The sequence below is a fragment of the Pseudopodoces humilis genome, chromosome 3 (assembly GCF_049639895.1).
Source record: "Pseudopodoces humilis isolate 2021_Gansu_Grassland_sample_001 chromosome 3, ASM4963989v1, whole genome shotgun sequence".
Classification (NCBI taxonomy): Eukaryota; Metazoa; Chordata; class Aves; order Passeriformes; family Paridae; genus Pseudopodoces; species Pseudopodoces humilis.
In genome coordinates, this window is record NC_142202.1 from 77,777,642 (window position 1) to 77,794,762 (window position 17,121).

General features: G+C 42.2%; 1 protein-coding gene across 3 annotated transcripts in view; it reads left to right on the plus strand.

The window, feature by feature from the left end:
• BACH2 (BACH transcriptional regulator 2) overlaps positions 1–17,121 on the plus strand; it is a 182,351-nt gene that overhangs the window by 83,551 nt on the left and 81,679 nt on the right. Inside the window, exon 3 of one of the 3 annotated variants that reach the window (XM_005518210.3) lies at positions 1,051–1,159. The exons of 1 other annotated variant lie outside the window; for it this stretch is intronic. The gene's annotated coding sequence lies outside the window, so the exon portion shown is untranslated. The remainder of the gene's footprint in view (positions 1–1,050; positions 1,160–17,121) is intronic. One more of the 3 variants, XM_014263728.2, reaches the window with a different exon arrangement.

Below are 17,121 nucleotides of genomic sequence, written 5' to 3' on the forward strand. Positions count from 1 at the left end.
AGTTTACTAGTACAAAATGGATCTGAGTCTGCAAAATTCAACATGTGGTGGTATGTCAACTCAACCTTGCAAACTTGTTTTTTCCATTAATAATAATCACCTGCAAGGCTCGGAAATCATAACTTTCCATTCTGTGCCCCAAGCAGTGCCTGATAGCAAGCAACTTTCTCAGGCTCATGACCTGGTGAGGTAGAGCCCTCTCTTTGCTGTTGGGTTTTGCCTTTGCTTGGTTGCTTTAAAAGCAGGACATCCTGCAAATGCAAGTATGCTCTTTTGCTGAGAAGTCTCAAATCAATCATGTAAAACACCTGGAAAAAAGTTAATATGGCAGCCCAAACAGAAATGGTGGTGACTGAGTGCTCTCTCCTCCTCACCTGTCCCCTTGCTGTTTCTCCTTGCCTATCCCAGCTGCTGTGGTGGAGCTGGCAGTGATGGTTCATGCAATAGGAGTTGACATGATGGAAGAAAATTATTTGGTGTGAAAAGACAGGGAATATGTATTGTAGAAAACAACTTTTCAGATACAAACGTATTTTAACCTGTCACTTTAGCAGAACAAGCAGTAATAACCTTCCAATCTAACAATGACTGTTAAGTCGAATGTTAATTGGCTCAGTCGTTGAATTGCTAACATGTCTACAATTTACAAGTGAACACCCACTCAAGAGAGAGAAAATAGAAGTTGGTGCCTGGAATTCCTGGCCTTACTGAAATCACCTACATTTTTTTGGCATTAATTCATCCTGCATTTACTGCAAAAGTTTTAAGTAGAACTAGATGAGAAAAACAGCTGGGCACGTTTGTTTGCCACTTCGATGTGCTCAATGAGAGGGTTTTTTTCTCAGGCACAGTCACTCTTGGCTTATACACCGTAGGGTGGCTTTGGCTGCACCCTGGGGCTTGTTCCTGTAAGCAGGCACAAGTGAAGCTTGGCACAAGAACTATTGAGACCTGCTAAAGCTGGTTTTAACCTGGTCATAGTTTTAAAGAGAAAGATGACTTTATTTGTGTATTTGCTCCTAAAGAATTTTGGTTATATTTCCTATCTAGATACAACTGTAAGTGCTGCCTGTATGAAAGAGCTGAGCCACACCATCCAGTAAACCATCTAGAGCAGCAGTTGGCTTGCTTGGAAATCACTTCCAGGACTGCGTTGTAAGTAAGTGTTTTTACAAAAGCATCATCAAATGATTTCTCCAGTTTTGGGGTGATTTCAAGATATTTTGGTTGTTTCTATTAATTTCACAGTTTTATCCTAACATCTAGTAAGACACTAGTAGTGAATGTGGGAGCTGGAGCACCCCCATATCTGTGCATAGCATAAAGCTAAAGCCCTTTCAAGGCTTCTTGCTGTCTTGCTCTAGAACTTCCCAACATAGTACCTAAACACTTCTGAGAACAGGCAGCTATATAGAAGCCTAGAAAGAAATTTGGCCAAGTACACAATGATCTATTTTGTCATTAACTCTGTGACATACATATTTTTTGAGTGTTCATTCCAGCCTGCTCTTCAGAAGTTTACCTATGGTGGTGTAGCCCTGCTAGATCAAATGCTTTGTGGAGGTTTTCATAAACTGTGATCTGCCTAACTCAGTGTGAAATGATCCATGAATAGTTGTCCTGTCTTATCCAAAAAGAGCACTGCTTTGTCCCTTTGGCCATGCAGGGGGAAAAGCTAAGGAACCTCAGTAGGCTGTGGATGGGGGTGAATTTGGTCAGCTGTGTCTGTTTCAGTGATCATGGAATCACAGAATATCCTGAGTTGAAAGGGACCCACAATGGTTTTTGAGATCACCCTAGTGATGAGTGAGTCACAGTGAAAAGGCCCCTATTTCAGGTTACAAGCCAATTGCATTTTATATAGTGTTGAGAATGTGTTTGCATTTAGAATTAATATCATCCTAGAAAACTTTGAGATGTACACCAAAAACCCTTATTATGATATTGATACATTTCATTTTGAAAGCATAATCCATTCAGGAATGTTTGTGACCTAAAATTTTGTAACTTTTATTTCTTTTTATATTGCCTTCATTTTCCTGGTGCTGCAGGTTATGAGAAGTATGATATGAGAAGTATTTATGACATAAGTGCATTTCCCTTGAAATGGCCTCTGATAACATGGTTGCTTAAGAGAGCAGTGGTGGGAGAGTTGGTGACTTAGAGTTCAAATCACTTAGTTAAGTATGTTTATTATAGGGGATGCTCACATTCCTCAGCACCTTGCTGAATACTCCCCACAGGTGACATTTGCTGTACATATACTAGGTATAAAATGTGTATTTTTTAAAATCTTAATCCTGTTGTAAAGTCCTTCAAACACAGTGGTCGAGTCAGTTTTTTGCCATAGATTTCCGTTTTGTGAATCTTTACTCTGTACAATCAACTGACACACCTGGGTCACTCTCTAGGTGAGGTTGTGCTGGACAGGAATCTTTGGCTCAGCTCTGCCTGCAGTTATGTGCCAGATACAGTAACTGCTGTTTCCTTCTTTCTCTGTGCCTGCTGGACCCATGAGGCACTCAGCCCAATTCTGCATGGGTGAAGTTGAATGAGAGGAAAAAAGGACTGGTTACTGTCAGTGATGGGACATTTCAGCTATGGCAAACGTGCAGAGAACAAGTGAGGGAATTGTTTGGGGCAAACTAGGACTTTGAAAAGTCTGAAATCAAACAGTTTACCAATTAGAAATTTAAAGCAAGGCCTAATGTTTGTTTTCAGCAGCCTGTAAATGGTTCGTCTGCTTCTGGAACTTAAACCCTGACCTAAGCCACCACTGCTTTCATGGAACCATAAAATCATTAAGAATCATACAAGCAAAGTTGTTTAGGTTGAAAAGTACATTCAAGATCATCAAATCCAACTGCTAACCCAGCACTGGCAAGTCCACCATTAAGCCATGTCCTTAAGTGCCACATCTACACAGCTTTTAAATACCTTCAGGGATGGGGACCCAACCACTTCCCTGGGCAGCCTGTTCAATGCTTGACAATCCTTTCCGTAAAGAAATTTTTCCCAATGTCCAATATAAGTCTCTCCTGGAGCAACTTGAGGCTGCTTCCTCTGATCTTGACACTTGGGAGAAGAGGCCAGCCCCCACCTGGCCACAGCCTCCTTTCAGGCAGTTGTAGAAAGTGGTAAGGCCCTCCCTGAATTTCTTTTTTTGCCATGCTAAACAAACCCAGCTCCCTCAGCTGTTCCTCATCAGACTTGTGTCCCAGACCTCTCACCAGTTTCATTGCCCTTCTCTGGACATGCTCCAGCACCTCAATGTCCTCATAGTGAGGGGCCCAAACCTGAACTCAGGATTTGAGGTGTGGCTTCACCGCAGTGCAGAGTAAAGATGGGTGATTTCTGTCTCAGTCCTGTTGGCCACACTTTCAGCATGGGAAGCAGGACTCTGGCTCCTCTGGGGGCTGGATGAGGACTCCTGGTCCTTTCTCAGAGGTTTCTGCTGTGCTTGTTTGCAGGAAGTCCTGCTGTCACTTGGCCCTGGGTTGATGGCACCGCAGAGTTGCCCTTAAACCCCTGAGTCTGTTTCAAGGGGAAGTTTCTCAGTCGCTGTTCATAATGGATTTTCATCCAGTTTATGTCATGATGTTTGCATTGCTCTGGCACCAGGAGCTAGAGCTATGCATTCATTTAATTTACACCAACCAGGGTAGTTGCTACTGATTTGATTCAAACCCGGTGTTGCAGCGTGCATGCTACTGAGGCAATCTCAGTTACACCAGTTCCTTGAAGGATTGACTGTTCAGTGTGGTTTGCTGCCTCATGTCCTTCCAGTTTAACTGTATTAGTCTGTTTAATGGTGCCAGAAGGCCACATATTTGCTCTCTGTGAAGCCTCAAACAGTAGATGCATGCTTTTAAATAGTTAAATAAACGTTAATTATGATTCACAAATATTTTTTCCCCAACTATTAAGTAATATCAAACACTGAATTTTTCAGTCGGTAATTGTTTTTCCAGCTGCTGAGTGGGACCAAGTATTCAATATTTTTACAGAGTTATTTTTGCAGCTGCTTGGCTGCTTTAAGCATAAAAGTCCTATGTTATTTTGTAGGGCTTGACAGCCTTGAATGCACAGTGGGCACACAAAGCCTGTGGTGGGAGTGGAATGATTACAGTCTTCTGATGCACCTTGGTTAGCTGTTGATAGCTTGGGCTGCATCCAGATAAGCTGAAAATAGCATATTGGGCACTTTTAAAAGTTTGTGGTTTTGCAGCATTTTCTCACAAAAATGTGAAGTCTTTTTCTTTCTCACTCTGTGAGTTATTACACATGTGGAAATTAGTTATTTTTTCCTTTTCAAGATCTTGAGACATTCTGTGAGGGATTCAGCCAGTGTGAATTATTTAATGAAATAGTGGTTTGACTCGTTGCACCTCCTTGCAAATAGTATAGTACCAAAGAATTTTGTCTTAGAAGTGCATATTATGTGCTTTATGCAGAAAGATCTTAAAAAAATTAGAAATATCAATTAAACCACAGGTCATGATGATAGTGAAAGAGACATTGTTTTCACCCGCAGTGACGACTACCCTGGAAGTGAGCACATGGCTCACATTTTCCCCATGATTCATTAGCCAAGCCAGTAAAACATCCTAGGCTTACTGGTAGCTGTTCTTCAGATGATTGCTCATGTCTACATGATGCATAGCAGTGTGAGAATATTCACTTTGGAACTTACCTTTTTTGTGCATCTCTTTTCTCTGGTTTTCCTACCAGATCTGCTCCACTTCCTCAGTGCTGCTATTGGTATAAGCAGTTACTGTAACTCTGTGGAGCTAGGAATAAGACATCTCCTTCTAAATATTGCTGGTGGGTTTGATGAAGCCACACTCATGAGCACAGGGTGCACAAAGGACACAACACTGAACACTAGGGAGAGGATGCTTAGAACTGAGCACTAGGGAGATGATGATGTTGATAGGGAAGGAGACCAAAGTGTGAAGGGTAAATTCTGTTTGATGTTCAGTTGTGTTGGTTTTTTTAAGCCAAAACAGAAAAGAAGTAGGATTTAAAGCTTTCACAAAGCAGAAGTGTGAGTGTAATGAATTGTAGTGACTAGACAAATGAAAAAAAAAGTTCATTATAAAGCCAAACTTAAATTTCAAAGCCCCAGAAGAAGAGGTGATCTGTCAGCCACCCAGCTTGGACTGGTCGCCCAACTGGAACTCATGGTCTGGATTCAGTTCCCTGCCTCAGTCACAGGTTTCCTGTGTGTGCTCAGGCAACCTCCTTCATCTGCCCCATGACTGACTTCCTCATTTGTGCAGTGGAGGCCATCTTCCTTGCATTCACTGTGGGGGCAAAGCCTGCTAGTATTGCTGAAAGACATGGATGTTGCGATGGGAAGAGCCATCCTGGAGACCAGAGCAAAAGGGGTGTGCTTCCTCACAGGGGATGGTCACCCATGCTGCTTGTATTTCTGTGTTAAAGAGTAAAGGAAATTATTTCCAGATCTCAAAATGGTTGATTTTTTTCATTCCAAGTCTTTCAGGCCTATTTTTTTGTGGAATTTGGCTGCCCCAGTACAGCAGCAGGCATTTGGAATATTCCCTGTCTCTCACCTTTCTCCTCTCAGTCTGTCTGCTTATGGCTTCGAATCACTCCTGTCTGCTCAGTACATGCACCCGGCACAACCCAATGAGATCAGAAACACAGCTTCTGTCATCTCCCAGCTTACGTGGAGATCTCCTAACCTGTAAATATGGTTGTTTGTAAGGAAGAAAGCAAAGAGTGCTTGAGGCTGGTTGGAGGGGTACCAAAAGTGGTGCTAGCAGCTGAGGAACGGTGGTGCGAGGCAGTGGAACATCACGCTCACAGACTCCTGCTGAGGTGTGTGCTGGCACAGTGTGGCTGCTACAGATGCCCACATAGCCCATCACCACCACTGGCCTTCAGCCCCTCTGCTCCTCCACTCAATCACTGATAAGGAAAAATTCATTTAAGGGGTTTTTATATACTCTCACTCAGTGCTGATGCTAATTCTGAGTAAGGAATCAGAAATAACATGTCACATGCTTTTTGATGTGCCCTTTTGTCTCCTTTGGGCTGGTAGTTAAATTTTTAAGTGTGAGGACTTCTCAGTACATGAAATGCAGTGTCTCATTCCTTCCAAGGCTGGTCAGCTCAGAGTCCCTTGCATGAGAAAACACAGATGGTTTAAGATGCAGTGCTGTTGACACTAGACATCCTCTCTTTTCCAGCAGTGCTTGTCCATTTTCCCAACTGGTGAAACTGGGAATTCAGTCTGCCTGCAGCTCTAAAAGACTAGTGCCTGAAAACGCAGCAACTGCTTAGTTGTCCATTGCTGTTTCAACCCCTCACCCAAGTTACAAATAATGAGTTATTGAGCTAATTTAGTTTTATACAGAAGTGATCTTCGTCTTGCAAATCAGGAAGGCTATTTAACGCAGTGTAATTGACTTCAGCTGTAAGATTCAATGCACTTATCTAGGATTACAGTTCAATAAAATCTAATTGTGCTGAGAGCAACAGGAATTACAGAAACACCTGGGGATTGTTTTCTGCCTTTCCTGTGAATAAGGTGAGCTGAATGTCTTCTGATCCTTATGGTTTAGGTTATGCTGCTGCTTGACCTGCCCACTGGTGGGAGCAGCTTAAGGTGGCACCATTTGGCATGGGGAGGTGAAGCCAAGCAGGTGAAATGATGGGTGGCCTCCTTCAGTGAGCTCTGTGTGAGTGATGCTCTCATTTCTGTGTGCCTGGCCAGAGTCAGGCTGGGCTGGGGGAATGGGAAGTAAGCGATGTCTGGTTTCATTATGATGGTGATGATAATAGGATCCATGAGGTACGAGAGATTAAAAGCCCCATAACATTGTAGGCCAAGTCATTCACAGAGGACGAGGCCTGAAGTCAGTTCAGTGCTTTTATCTTGCCTCACCCAGTGAATAAATAAATAAGGGAAAAAAAGTATTTATCCAGTATTTCCTCTCACTATTTACCAAGTAGGAAGCTGTGTAAAGCCACTTGCTACACAGAAACATTTGCTGGCCATCATGCGTTGGCTTTATGACTGTGTGCTGCAATTGTAGAGAGCCTTTTTGCCCAAGAATTCATTAATGAGCTTTTCATCAGCTACTCTGAACAAATGGGAAAGCATTAGATTTAATTTTTCACTTGCAGAGCTTTAGGGAAAAGTACAGACTTTTCAGTGGGATGAGGACACTAGCGCAGGTAGTGAGCAATTTGGGATGATGGCACAACAGACAGTGTGGCAAGCGTCCTTGTGACACATATGAGGTGAAAACTTTGTTACTCACTTGTAGAGAGACATCCCGAACATCAATCCTTGGTCCAAACATAAGGCTGTGTAATTAGGAGTACTTATTTAACTTAACTACTTATCTAACACCATACTTATTTTCTCCATTATTTCTCCCAGTTATTAATTACTCTTGCAAGGAAGAAAGGAAGGATGTACTTTCAGACCAAAGTAACAGATTTGGCTGGTTCCAGTACTCTGACTTCATAAGCAATAAAATACATAATATTGCTTACTACAGCACATGCTGTACTAATCATTCTCTGTGCAACTGCCTACTTTTTACATCATTTTAAGCAAATGCCAGGACTATGGGGAGTAATAAAACAAGATAATAATGGCAGAACAGGTAGGTTTCATCGTACAAGTTAAAACAAAAAGGACCTCTATCTCCAAAAGCCACAAGAACTATAGAGAGGTTCTTTTCGTCTGAGAAAGTTAAGCTTTCTTATGGGAACAATCAGTGAGGATGGATCATGCAGGATGTCCCTGAAACTGCTGCAGTCTCACTTTAAGAGCAGAGAAGAGAGATTGAAAAAAAAAATAAAATAATTTTTTTTCTGGTTATGGATTGGCTTTGCTTGTGGGCTAATGATTGCTGGTTCTTACTACTGCTTTGGGTGATTGTTAACTGGGCTGGTGAAAATACTGATATTAAACTTCCATTTTCAGGTGACATGAAACTGAAGAAGAAATTCATGTCATGCCTAAGTTTTCAGTTTGAGTTGAGCTGTCAGGGAGAACTAGATAGGCATTTGAAATGCAACCTTTTCTGTTTTGGTTAACTTTATGAGGTGATAAGCTCTGTTTTGCTTTGTTTCCCATGCCTTTATTTTTTTTTAATCAGGACATTCAAGAGTTAACAAAATTAACTTGAAAGCAAATACCGAGGGCTCTTCAGAATTTGTCCACTTTGCATGCATCAAGGTATTAATGTAAGCTTGTGCATGACCTGCTGATATGCAGCAGCAGACAGCACATGGCTTGTTAGTATTGGCAATGCTCTCACAAAGCCAAATACAATTCTTACACTTGCTGGCTTGACAGTCCAAAGTGCTTTTCATTCCTATCTAGTTTTTTTTTGCTTCCTCTGTCTTCGTATTGTCACCCTTGGAACTTAGAATAGTAAAATGAAACTTTAAAGAGTTTATGAAAGTCACAGTTGAAAACATGTGTTATCTTAGGTCAGGCAGATGAAACCAGTGGTAAATCCAGTCTCATCTCAAACCTGGCCAAAATAATGTTTCACCTACATTTGGGGAATGTGGCAGTCCATTTCTCTCTAAAATAACTGAAGTCAATATAAGTTGCTTAGAAAAATATAAGATGTTGCAAGGTTGATGATACTCATTGGATTCTGTGCTGAGCAGAGCTGTATTTATATGCTTCTGGACATTATTTCTCAAACACAGTTGAGATTTAGTCTTGTTTAGTATTGTCACAGGTTTGTTTGGTAAGTGTAGCTATGCAGTAATTTCTTACTTCAAAGAAATTACTTGCCTGAGGATTTTTTTAAAGCAAGACTTTCATTTAAACCCAATTCCACTCCATTGAAAAGAGTACAATTTTTGCAGATATGTGTGGTATTGGTTTCATGTCCAACTATCCACGACAGTTAGGAATATAACAATCTAACATCATCTTCAGCCAGTAGATCGTTTCCTTTTCCCTTTTTATGCCATGTGTTTTATCTTTTCTTCTCCTTCACAGCTTTGGATTTAGTCTGTCTTCTTGTTTTAAAGTCTGCTGTTGTATTACTCTCAGTACCCAGAGTTTAGATGGGTCCTCCTCTGTCTTCTCCAAAGCATACCAAGGTTCTCCTCCTATCTCATGGCTTGTATTTAAAAATTAGTGGCATGATGTGTAGTCCAGGGATTACTGATACGTGCTGAGAGTTGTGCCTCCAGCAGTGCTGGGGATGCACTCCAGCTGCTGGTGGGTGCTCAGTCTGCAGCAGCAGGCTGGAGTTACTGCCAGATAAAATACAAAAATTGGGCACTGTATCAGCAGCATAGTTCCAGTGGAGTCATTTAGGTCTAAGGGTAAAAGCTAATACAGACATGGCCATTAATTTCTCACCCCTCCAGGGGCGTATGTCTAATTAAGTCCATATATACTGTTGAATGTTTCCAGTACTGTCCCCTTATTGTATAAATTATTGGTGCGTTTAACAGAGCTCTGCATACAGCCCCAACTCAGACACCTGGCTGGTACCCATTGATCCTGGTCCTCCTGCCACAGTCATCTCCTCTTCATTTGCTTGCTAATGGAGTAGCCTGCTCTTTCCGTTATAATCTCACATTGTCTCTCTAATTGGCTTCTTTTTTCTTTTGTCATAATAATTTTGCTATTCCAGGGCAGATTCCCTGGCAGAAGACTCACAATATGGCAGTCTAACATCGCCCTTATCCTGGTAGTAGCAACCACCCAGTTTTGTGTCACCTTTTCTTCAGAAAACACCGCTAGAGGCAGTTGCAACCTCACTCGATCTTTCCCTATGTAGAAGATGTGAAAATACCTAATGAATCATTTTGGGGAGGTGTGACCTTGTGGGATGCAAATGCGTGGGAGTGTTTATTTGTTGCAAGCATCAGAAGGGGAATCCCTCCCTTATCCAAGTACCCATGTCAAAAGGTGGGAAATCAGCGTGCTCTGAAGTTTCACTATACCTTGATTCTTCTCCCATCTCTCTCTTGCTGGAAGGTAGTTAATTTTGGAAACACGCACAAAGAGGAGAAAAGCAGCATGTAAATTCCCAGGATTTCCTTTGGGGGAGAGATCCCGCAGGGGAAGGAGGGAACTCTTTTAATAATTTTTGCAGCACTTAATCCCAAGAAAGTGAAATAAAATCAGCACCTCCACTGAGAGTTGGCAGCGTGTTTTTTCTGTAACAAGACCAGTTTTTCGTTTCTTTGTAGTACAGTCTGATTAAGACTGTATCGAGTTGATTGAGGAGAGTGAAATCTGGTTTTGACAGATGTTTCCCATGATCTGAAGAATACAAACACTCCTGCAAGATGACAGACGGCATGTTTACATAAGAAATCTCTTTTTTTTTTTTTTTTTTTAATTAAAAAGAAACCAATGAAAACACACAAACACAAAGCAACATTTGGATCAGTCATTCTGATCAAGGCAGTGTCAATTATTAGGCTGTAAAGGGAACTGATGACTCAACTTGGGCACAGTGCTGCGGCGATCTCCGATTTTCGGTTTCATAACCAATTCTTTTCAGGAATGCTTTTCATTCATACCTGATGTTTAAATGTGTCTCTGGGAGCGTGTATCACTTTGTGATGGGGATGTGAGAGACTGGTGTCTGCATGCTTGGAGTGATCGGGCAGAATTTGGGAGGCATTCCTGTACCTTTGTGGGATGCCTGGTGGGAGAAGGGTCCTCTGACACTTGCATTGTGCACTCATACCTGCATATCGCCAGTGTTGTTACCATGGTAAATTTTATAGATAAGTTCAGATCAGTAAAATTGAAAAGTACTTTGATTCAGAAAGTGAAATGTTTTGATGAAATCCCATGCTTAGTAATTCCAGCGAGTGCGCTTGTTAAAGCGGGTGAGTCAGAAATGGAAATGCAAAGCATTTCTCTGAACGGTGCCCGGAAATCAGCTTTGAAAGCTGAAACAAAGCCCCAGCCACAATTTTATCTATTTACCTAACAATTTTAGATCTGTGAAAATCCCTTTTTCTTTGGGATGCATTTTGATTCCTCTCTTGTATAGCTGGTGCAATCCTTAGGCTCAATGATCAACCATGTCAGGACTATCTTGGTGTGTCTGACTTGTTTGGTTTAAAAAATTGAGTGTCCTGTTAGTGGCTTCATTGCCTCTGGTGCTGCCATATTCTGTCACGGCTTGTGGTGAAAGTTGGTGGAAATGTAAGTCAGGATGGGATGTTGTAATATTTGAGTTAATTTAACACTGAGAAAGAAAACCAAGGGAATTGAGTGGAGTCACTTAGCTGCTTATTACCCAATGCATAAATCACATATATATAGATACATGTATATGTATGTATGTATGTATGTATGTATGCAGCACATATCTGACTGTTCTGGCACAAAAACAACCTTGGTTTGGGGCTGGCTGCTCCCCAGCTTAGCATGGAGAGGCTTTAGTTTGCCCCTCTGTTTGCCAGAACATAGCCCTCCATCTGTATGGAGAGGGCAGAAGGGGGTCATGTTAGTAGTGGTTGTCTTCCTGCAAAAAAACTTTAAAATCATCATATTGAGTGATAGATAGCAACATTCATTTCCTCATCCTGCAGCTTTCTTCTCTGCTGACATCTTGGTGCCTCTTGTTTATCTTTGCTGGATGCTTTGGACCTATCACTCAGCCTCAGCATAGGGACCGACTGCTTTTCTGGCAGCTGTAGTGTGGTCTGAGGCCCATCAATGTAAATCATGGTGGAGGAGGACAAAGTAATAGATGTGTTTGAAGGACTTGCAATTCCCACAGCAAGGCTGGTAAAGTAGAGCTCATTTCAAAGAGAAGGCGGTTTGGTGATTTTTCTTAATTACTGTTTACCTAAATAAATAAATAATGCATATTCATGGCTTTAACTAGAGTAAGTTGTGTTGAAATGTTTACCTCTCCCGAGGATAGTTATTAAGGGTGGGGTGTGGGGTGCAGCAATTAATAATAAAACATTTAGATGAGATTACAGAATGTTCTGATTGGAATAGTAAACATTATGCTAGAAATAAAAGCAAATAAAGCTGTCTTGAATTAGAAAAAAAATAAATACTATTCTATCTGAAGAAACGTGCTAAACAGAAGCAGTTTGGGTGAAGGGGCCATGTCCTCGTAGCTCTTCAGTATCACAGGGAGGCTTCTTCAGTCTAAAAAGCGTCCCCATGGAAGAAAGATCTCTGTTCCTGTCTGGGATAAAGATGATACAAATATTGGCATCCACACAGATTAGTGTGGCAGATGTAACACCTGTCAGCACCACTTTGAGGCTGGGGTCTATTGATTCTTTAACCATGCAATGGAAAGTATTTCACCTGCTTGTATCAGTAGTAAACAAAACCTTCATTTGCATTGTGAACCTCCTCCCTCCTCTATTTGCACATTCCTTTGAATGAAATTCTTTGCTCAGCTGAGAGTTTGAAATTTGGACTCATCCTTTCATATCTTTTGGCTGCGGTTCCTTATCTGGTTAATCAGATCAAAGAGTGCCAGTGATGTGTTCAAAGATTCTTGTGACAGCTGTGTACCATTAGGCTGAATGATTAAAAAACCCCCATAATTGTAGTTTAGCGCAGTAAATACAGATTGGCCTTTCAGTTTAACATACGGTAGCAGGCGAACTGAGCCTTTGACAAAAGACCTGATGCTTTAACCCAATGCAGACAAAGTTGGTTTGCCCCCAGGCCCACCTGCCTCCAGCTGTTACGGGCCAGCAGAGGAGTGTGATCGAGCAATGGGTATATCTGTCCTTTTGCATTAGGTTGGGGGTGAGAAAGAAAATAGGGGATGGGCAGAAAGTATGTAGGGAGCACCAAGGTAGCCTGTGCAGATCATTAGCCTCAAAGCTCCTCGTAAAACTGGGGTGGGCTCTCTCTTCTCATCAAGCTGTCCCTTTGCAAGCTGCTGCCCTTTCCGGGCCATTTCCTAACTTAGGCATCTTTTGGGGATGAAGGCTTCCAGACCCTCTCATCTAGACCAAACAGATCCCTTCTAAAGTAGCTTCACAAGTGCTAGGATGCTTGCTGGCACCTAGCACACCCGGAGTGCTGCTGGCATGTCTCCTGGACTCCCTCTCATCTAGAAACCGAAATGCGGCTTCTCTTTGATTGGAAGTGCAGTCTTGACTATTAGCTGTGGTGGAGTCTTTGCTTGTGTCAGTCACTAGTGCAAGTCTCTGGCTGTTCTCTGAAACAGAGCAAGATGTCGAGGAACAGGCACGGGTGGATGGGCTGTCTTGTTCCCAGCACAGGTGGAGGGAAGGTCCCATTCACTTCGGTCTATGTGAGGCATTTTCACAACTGTTTGTTTCTGGCTGATAAATTTCCCTCAACCACATTTTGTTTCTCACTTCAATGGATAAACCTTTTCCCTGACCCATCTGCCTGCTTTGTAGGATCTGTGAGTGCTGTCTGTATCCCAGAAGATGAGGGTGCTAATGGTGGCGCAAGGTGTCCTGTGGTCCATCTCCCCTGTAGCAGAGGGATGTGGTTTTATAAACATGTGCATTTTCCCCATTGGAAGAATCATTCTGGGCTACAGACAGGATTTCTGTGGAGCAGAAATACCCAGTTCCATCTTCACCTTTTTTTCTCCTAAGGGTTTCTGTGAGTTCCAGCTGCTTGCCTTCTGGCAAAGCCAGTGGCAGCAAGGCAGCCAGAGCTTCGCACGGGGGTTTTGCAGGTTGAGAACATGTTGCACACACGGAGTGCACAGCACAGTAAACCCGATATCGGCTCGCAACTAATTATCTCTGTATAAAAATTCCCCTGCTCGCCGTTTTGCCGTTAGAGGCTCGCTGGTAAGATTTATGACTCTGGCTAAAATGAAGTACCATTTCCTTTTTCTCAGCATTACTCTGTGTGGCCTCTCTGGCTTTTCTTGTTAGAAAGACCTGAGTTCACCCAAGAGGGAACATATTTTTGAACCTCTTTCCCATCACCATTCTGCCTTTCTCTTTTTATATTTTTAACAACCACTGAAGATTACCCAGTTTCAGGTCTTTTGACTTTCCCCTGCTTGGAGTGAGGATGGAGACAGAGAAGCTCCTTCAAGGGAGATGCAGAATTTGCCCACTTTTAGCCCTACCACAGTTTGCACAAGCAAGACGTGTACATCCATCAACGTGGGCTCCCCTCTTCATAGTTTGCAGCAACAATTACATCCAGGATTTATATGAGCTAAAGGATAATTTCCTCACTTCATGCTGTAACGTGGGGGACCAGCTGTACAGCTGGAGGAAAAACTGTTTCTCCTGCCGTTATGTTTCACATGTATGTCCTCCTTCCACAGGATGATGAAAAGGAGACCACTGACTGAACTTTCTGAACTTGTAAATGTATGCTGACTTCATCCAGAATCACCTTAAAATTAGTTTGTGTGACATTGCAAGACAGTAGTGGGTTTTTTTCTGAGTACAGAGGGAAAAAAGGGAGCAGTGTTGAGCTGCTGCCATCTCTTCCCAGTTGCAGTTAGACATAGTTATTTTTGTATTAGAGCTTGGAGGAAAACCGGTAGAGATGCCAGATAAACCTTCCCAAAACAAACATTTGTGTTAATACTTAAATATTGTTCATCTTTCGTAGCATTTACTTATCTGTTTCCCACATGCTGAACCTTATGGGAAGTTTTTGTGGTTGACTGTGGCCTGTTCTTTCATTCTGTATGTTAACTGTTTTCTCAATTTGCAACTTTTAAAAGAAATCAGCAGAAAAAGCCTGACTGTGATAATCATTCAACACGGGAACATCTTTTTGGCGTGGCAAGGGTGTGTTTTTGTGGGTAACATGTGTTGGGTCAGGAGTCCTAGAGCATTAACCCAGCAAGCTGTGTCATTTTGTGATGACCTGGGAAACATTCTTACCCGAGAGAACCAGCGCTGGCTAGTCTGGTATCAGCTTCCAACATGCCAGACTGAGGGACACCAGTTTCATCCTCATCACTGAACCATCTCATTTTCTCCTGTCTGCATGTGTGTTCACCATAATTTCCAGCCCTTAAGGGGAAATAAGCTAGGTATCTGAATTTTCATCAGATCTGACACAAAGTATTAGGCTGTGGCTTTTGCTGTCTGTTGGTTTTACTGCACAGGACATAAATATTCAACTCGTGTCATCTGATAAAGTTGCTGGGGAGGGGGTTTTTCTCACAGAATATATTAACTTTCCTTTCACACCTAGCCATTCTTTCATGAGTCATAACCCCAAGATAAAATATTTTTGATGGTGGCTTTAAGTCAAGTATATTCCAATGAGAAAATAATTTAGGTTTTACATAAAAAGATTTACAAGTTCCTGTGGCAATACTCTTGAACTACAGCCTTATGCCTTCTCCTAGCCCTGTCTGGTTGATGTGTCACAAACTTAACTGCAACCAGAGGACAAGGAAGGGTGGAAAATTCTCACTATGCACATTCCCCAGCTCCTATAAAAGTTTTCTGTTTAAGCCTGGTTGGTTTTGTTAAGTGTAGGTGGTAAAAATCCAGTTTGCAGACTCTGGAGCACTCCAGGGCAGCAGCAGCAGCTGCCTTCCCCTGCAGCCAGTCAGCCAGCAACAGTTGTCTTGAGGTGACTTCAGTCATAGTTTCTAGCTAGGGTGGTTCCTCACATTGTCTTGCCATTACCTGAGGGAATAGCTCAGTCTCATCTCTGACTGTTGACGCAGCTCACGCAGATAGGGAGGCACTGCAGAGCTGGTCCTCGCAGCACTGGGATGGGTGGGTACACAAACTCCCTGTTTGTGGTCCACACCTCCTTGGTTGTGTTGGTGTTCAGCATCCTGCCTTTGGACACTGGGGAAGAAGCCCTTCTGACTCCTGTTTTGGCTACCCCTGGTTAAACAGTGCATGTGGGAACAAGCAGGAGTGATAGATGAGCATGTTCTTTCCCTTTGGAAGAGCTACGTGGGTTATTATGAGGAAATAAGGTGCAATGAGGGTGAAGCAGACCCTTGTGTCTCTTTTGTGACACAGGTATCCATATCATCTTAGGTTTAATTTACAGATTTCAGGGAGAGATCATGCATTAGATGTCAGGAGCACTGCAAATGCCTTCTCAGCCTCAGGCGACCCTTCAAGCTACAAATGTTCCAATGAAGCTGTTTCAACCAGAAAGAAATTACATACAAAACGTAAGGAAAACATGTTTGCTGATCTGTGATAGTATTACATGTAGCGAAGCAGGATCCTTGACTTCACAGGGATCAATTTCTGCACATATTTGTGAAAGCAGCATCATTGCACTCCGCCAAGTGAGGCATTGCTTCAGAAAACACCAACTCTGTTTGCACACCTGTGCTTACCTCTCCCAGCTTGCAGGTGCTCAGCCTTCCTTAAATATTTTTTTAACTCCTGTGCACATCTGACAGAAGCTCACCAACTTGTCTACTTGTGGGTCATTTTACTTAGCCCTCATTTTATCCACCTGTGCTGAACATCAGGATAAAAAACCCACTGTGTATTTGTTGCATTTGTTACTTACTTCCTTCATGGCCCACCCAGCACCTCTGGTTTTCTTGAGCACAACTACACAATTTTCTGTGTCTGAATCACCTTTTGTGATAAGTGGAGTAATACCCAGGTACATTCATCCTGCCCTTCTTAATTCACCTTTCGTGGTTTGTTTGTTGCAAATAAAAGAACTTGCCAGTTTTCCTTCTCTTAAACATTAAAGCCCTATTGAAAACAAAACCTCTCCTTTGAACGACCTCTATAACAGAAATTCAAACTGGAAGGTGTTTTATTGAAGCAAATGGTTTTTCAACTTCATGCCTTCTTCTGCCAGTTAAAATGTCTGGTGTGTCTTCCTTTACATTTGCATTCCTCAGTGCTAATTTCAGCTACCAGGAGGGTACTGGAAGCCATCAGAAAGGGGGAAAGAATGGGTAACCTTGTTCAAAAACGTACAAGAGGTTGTTAAATATAACAATTAAAAAAAAAAAAAATTCAAGCAGATTTACTAAGTCCAGTTGGAAGTATTATTATTTTTTATATTTCTTTGCAAGCTGTTGAGGCGGATGATTCTTTTTAGAATAAATAGAAGGTTTTTCTTGCAACCTCCAAGACTGCAGGGGCTGGGTCTTCAAGCTGGTGTAGGACAGTGATTTTGTGGCCTCTCATGACCCTGTT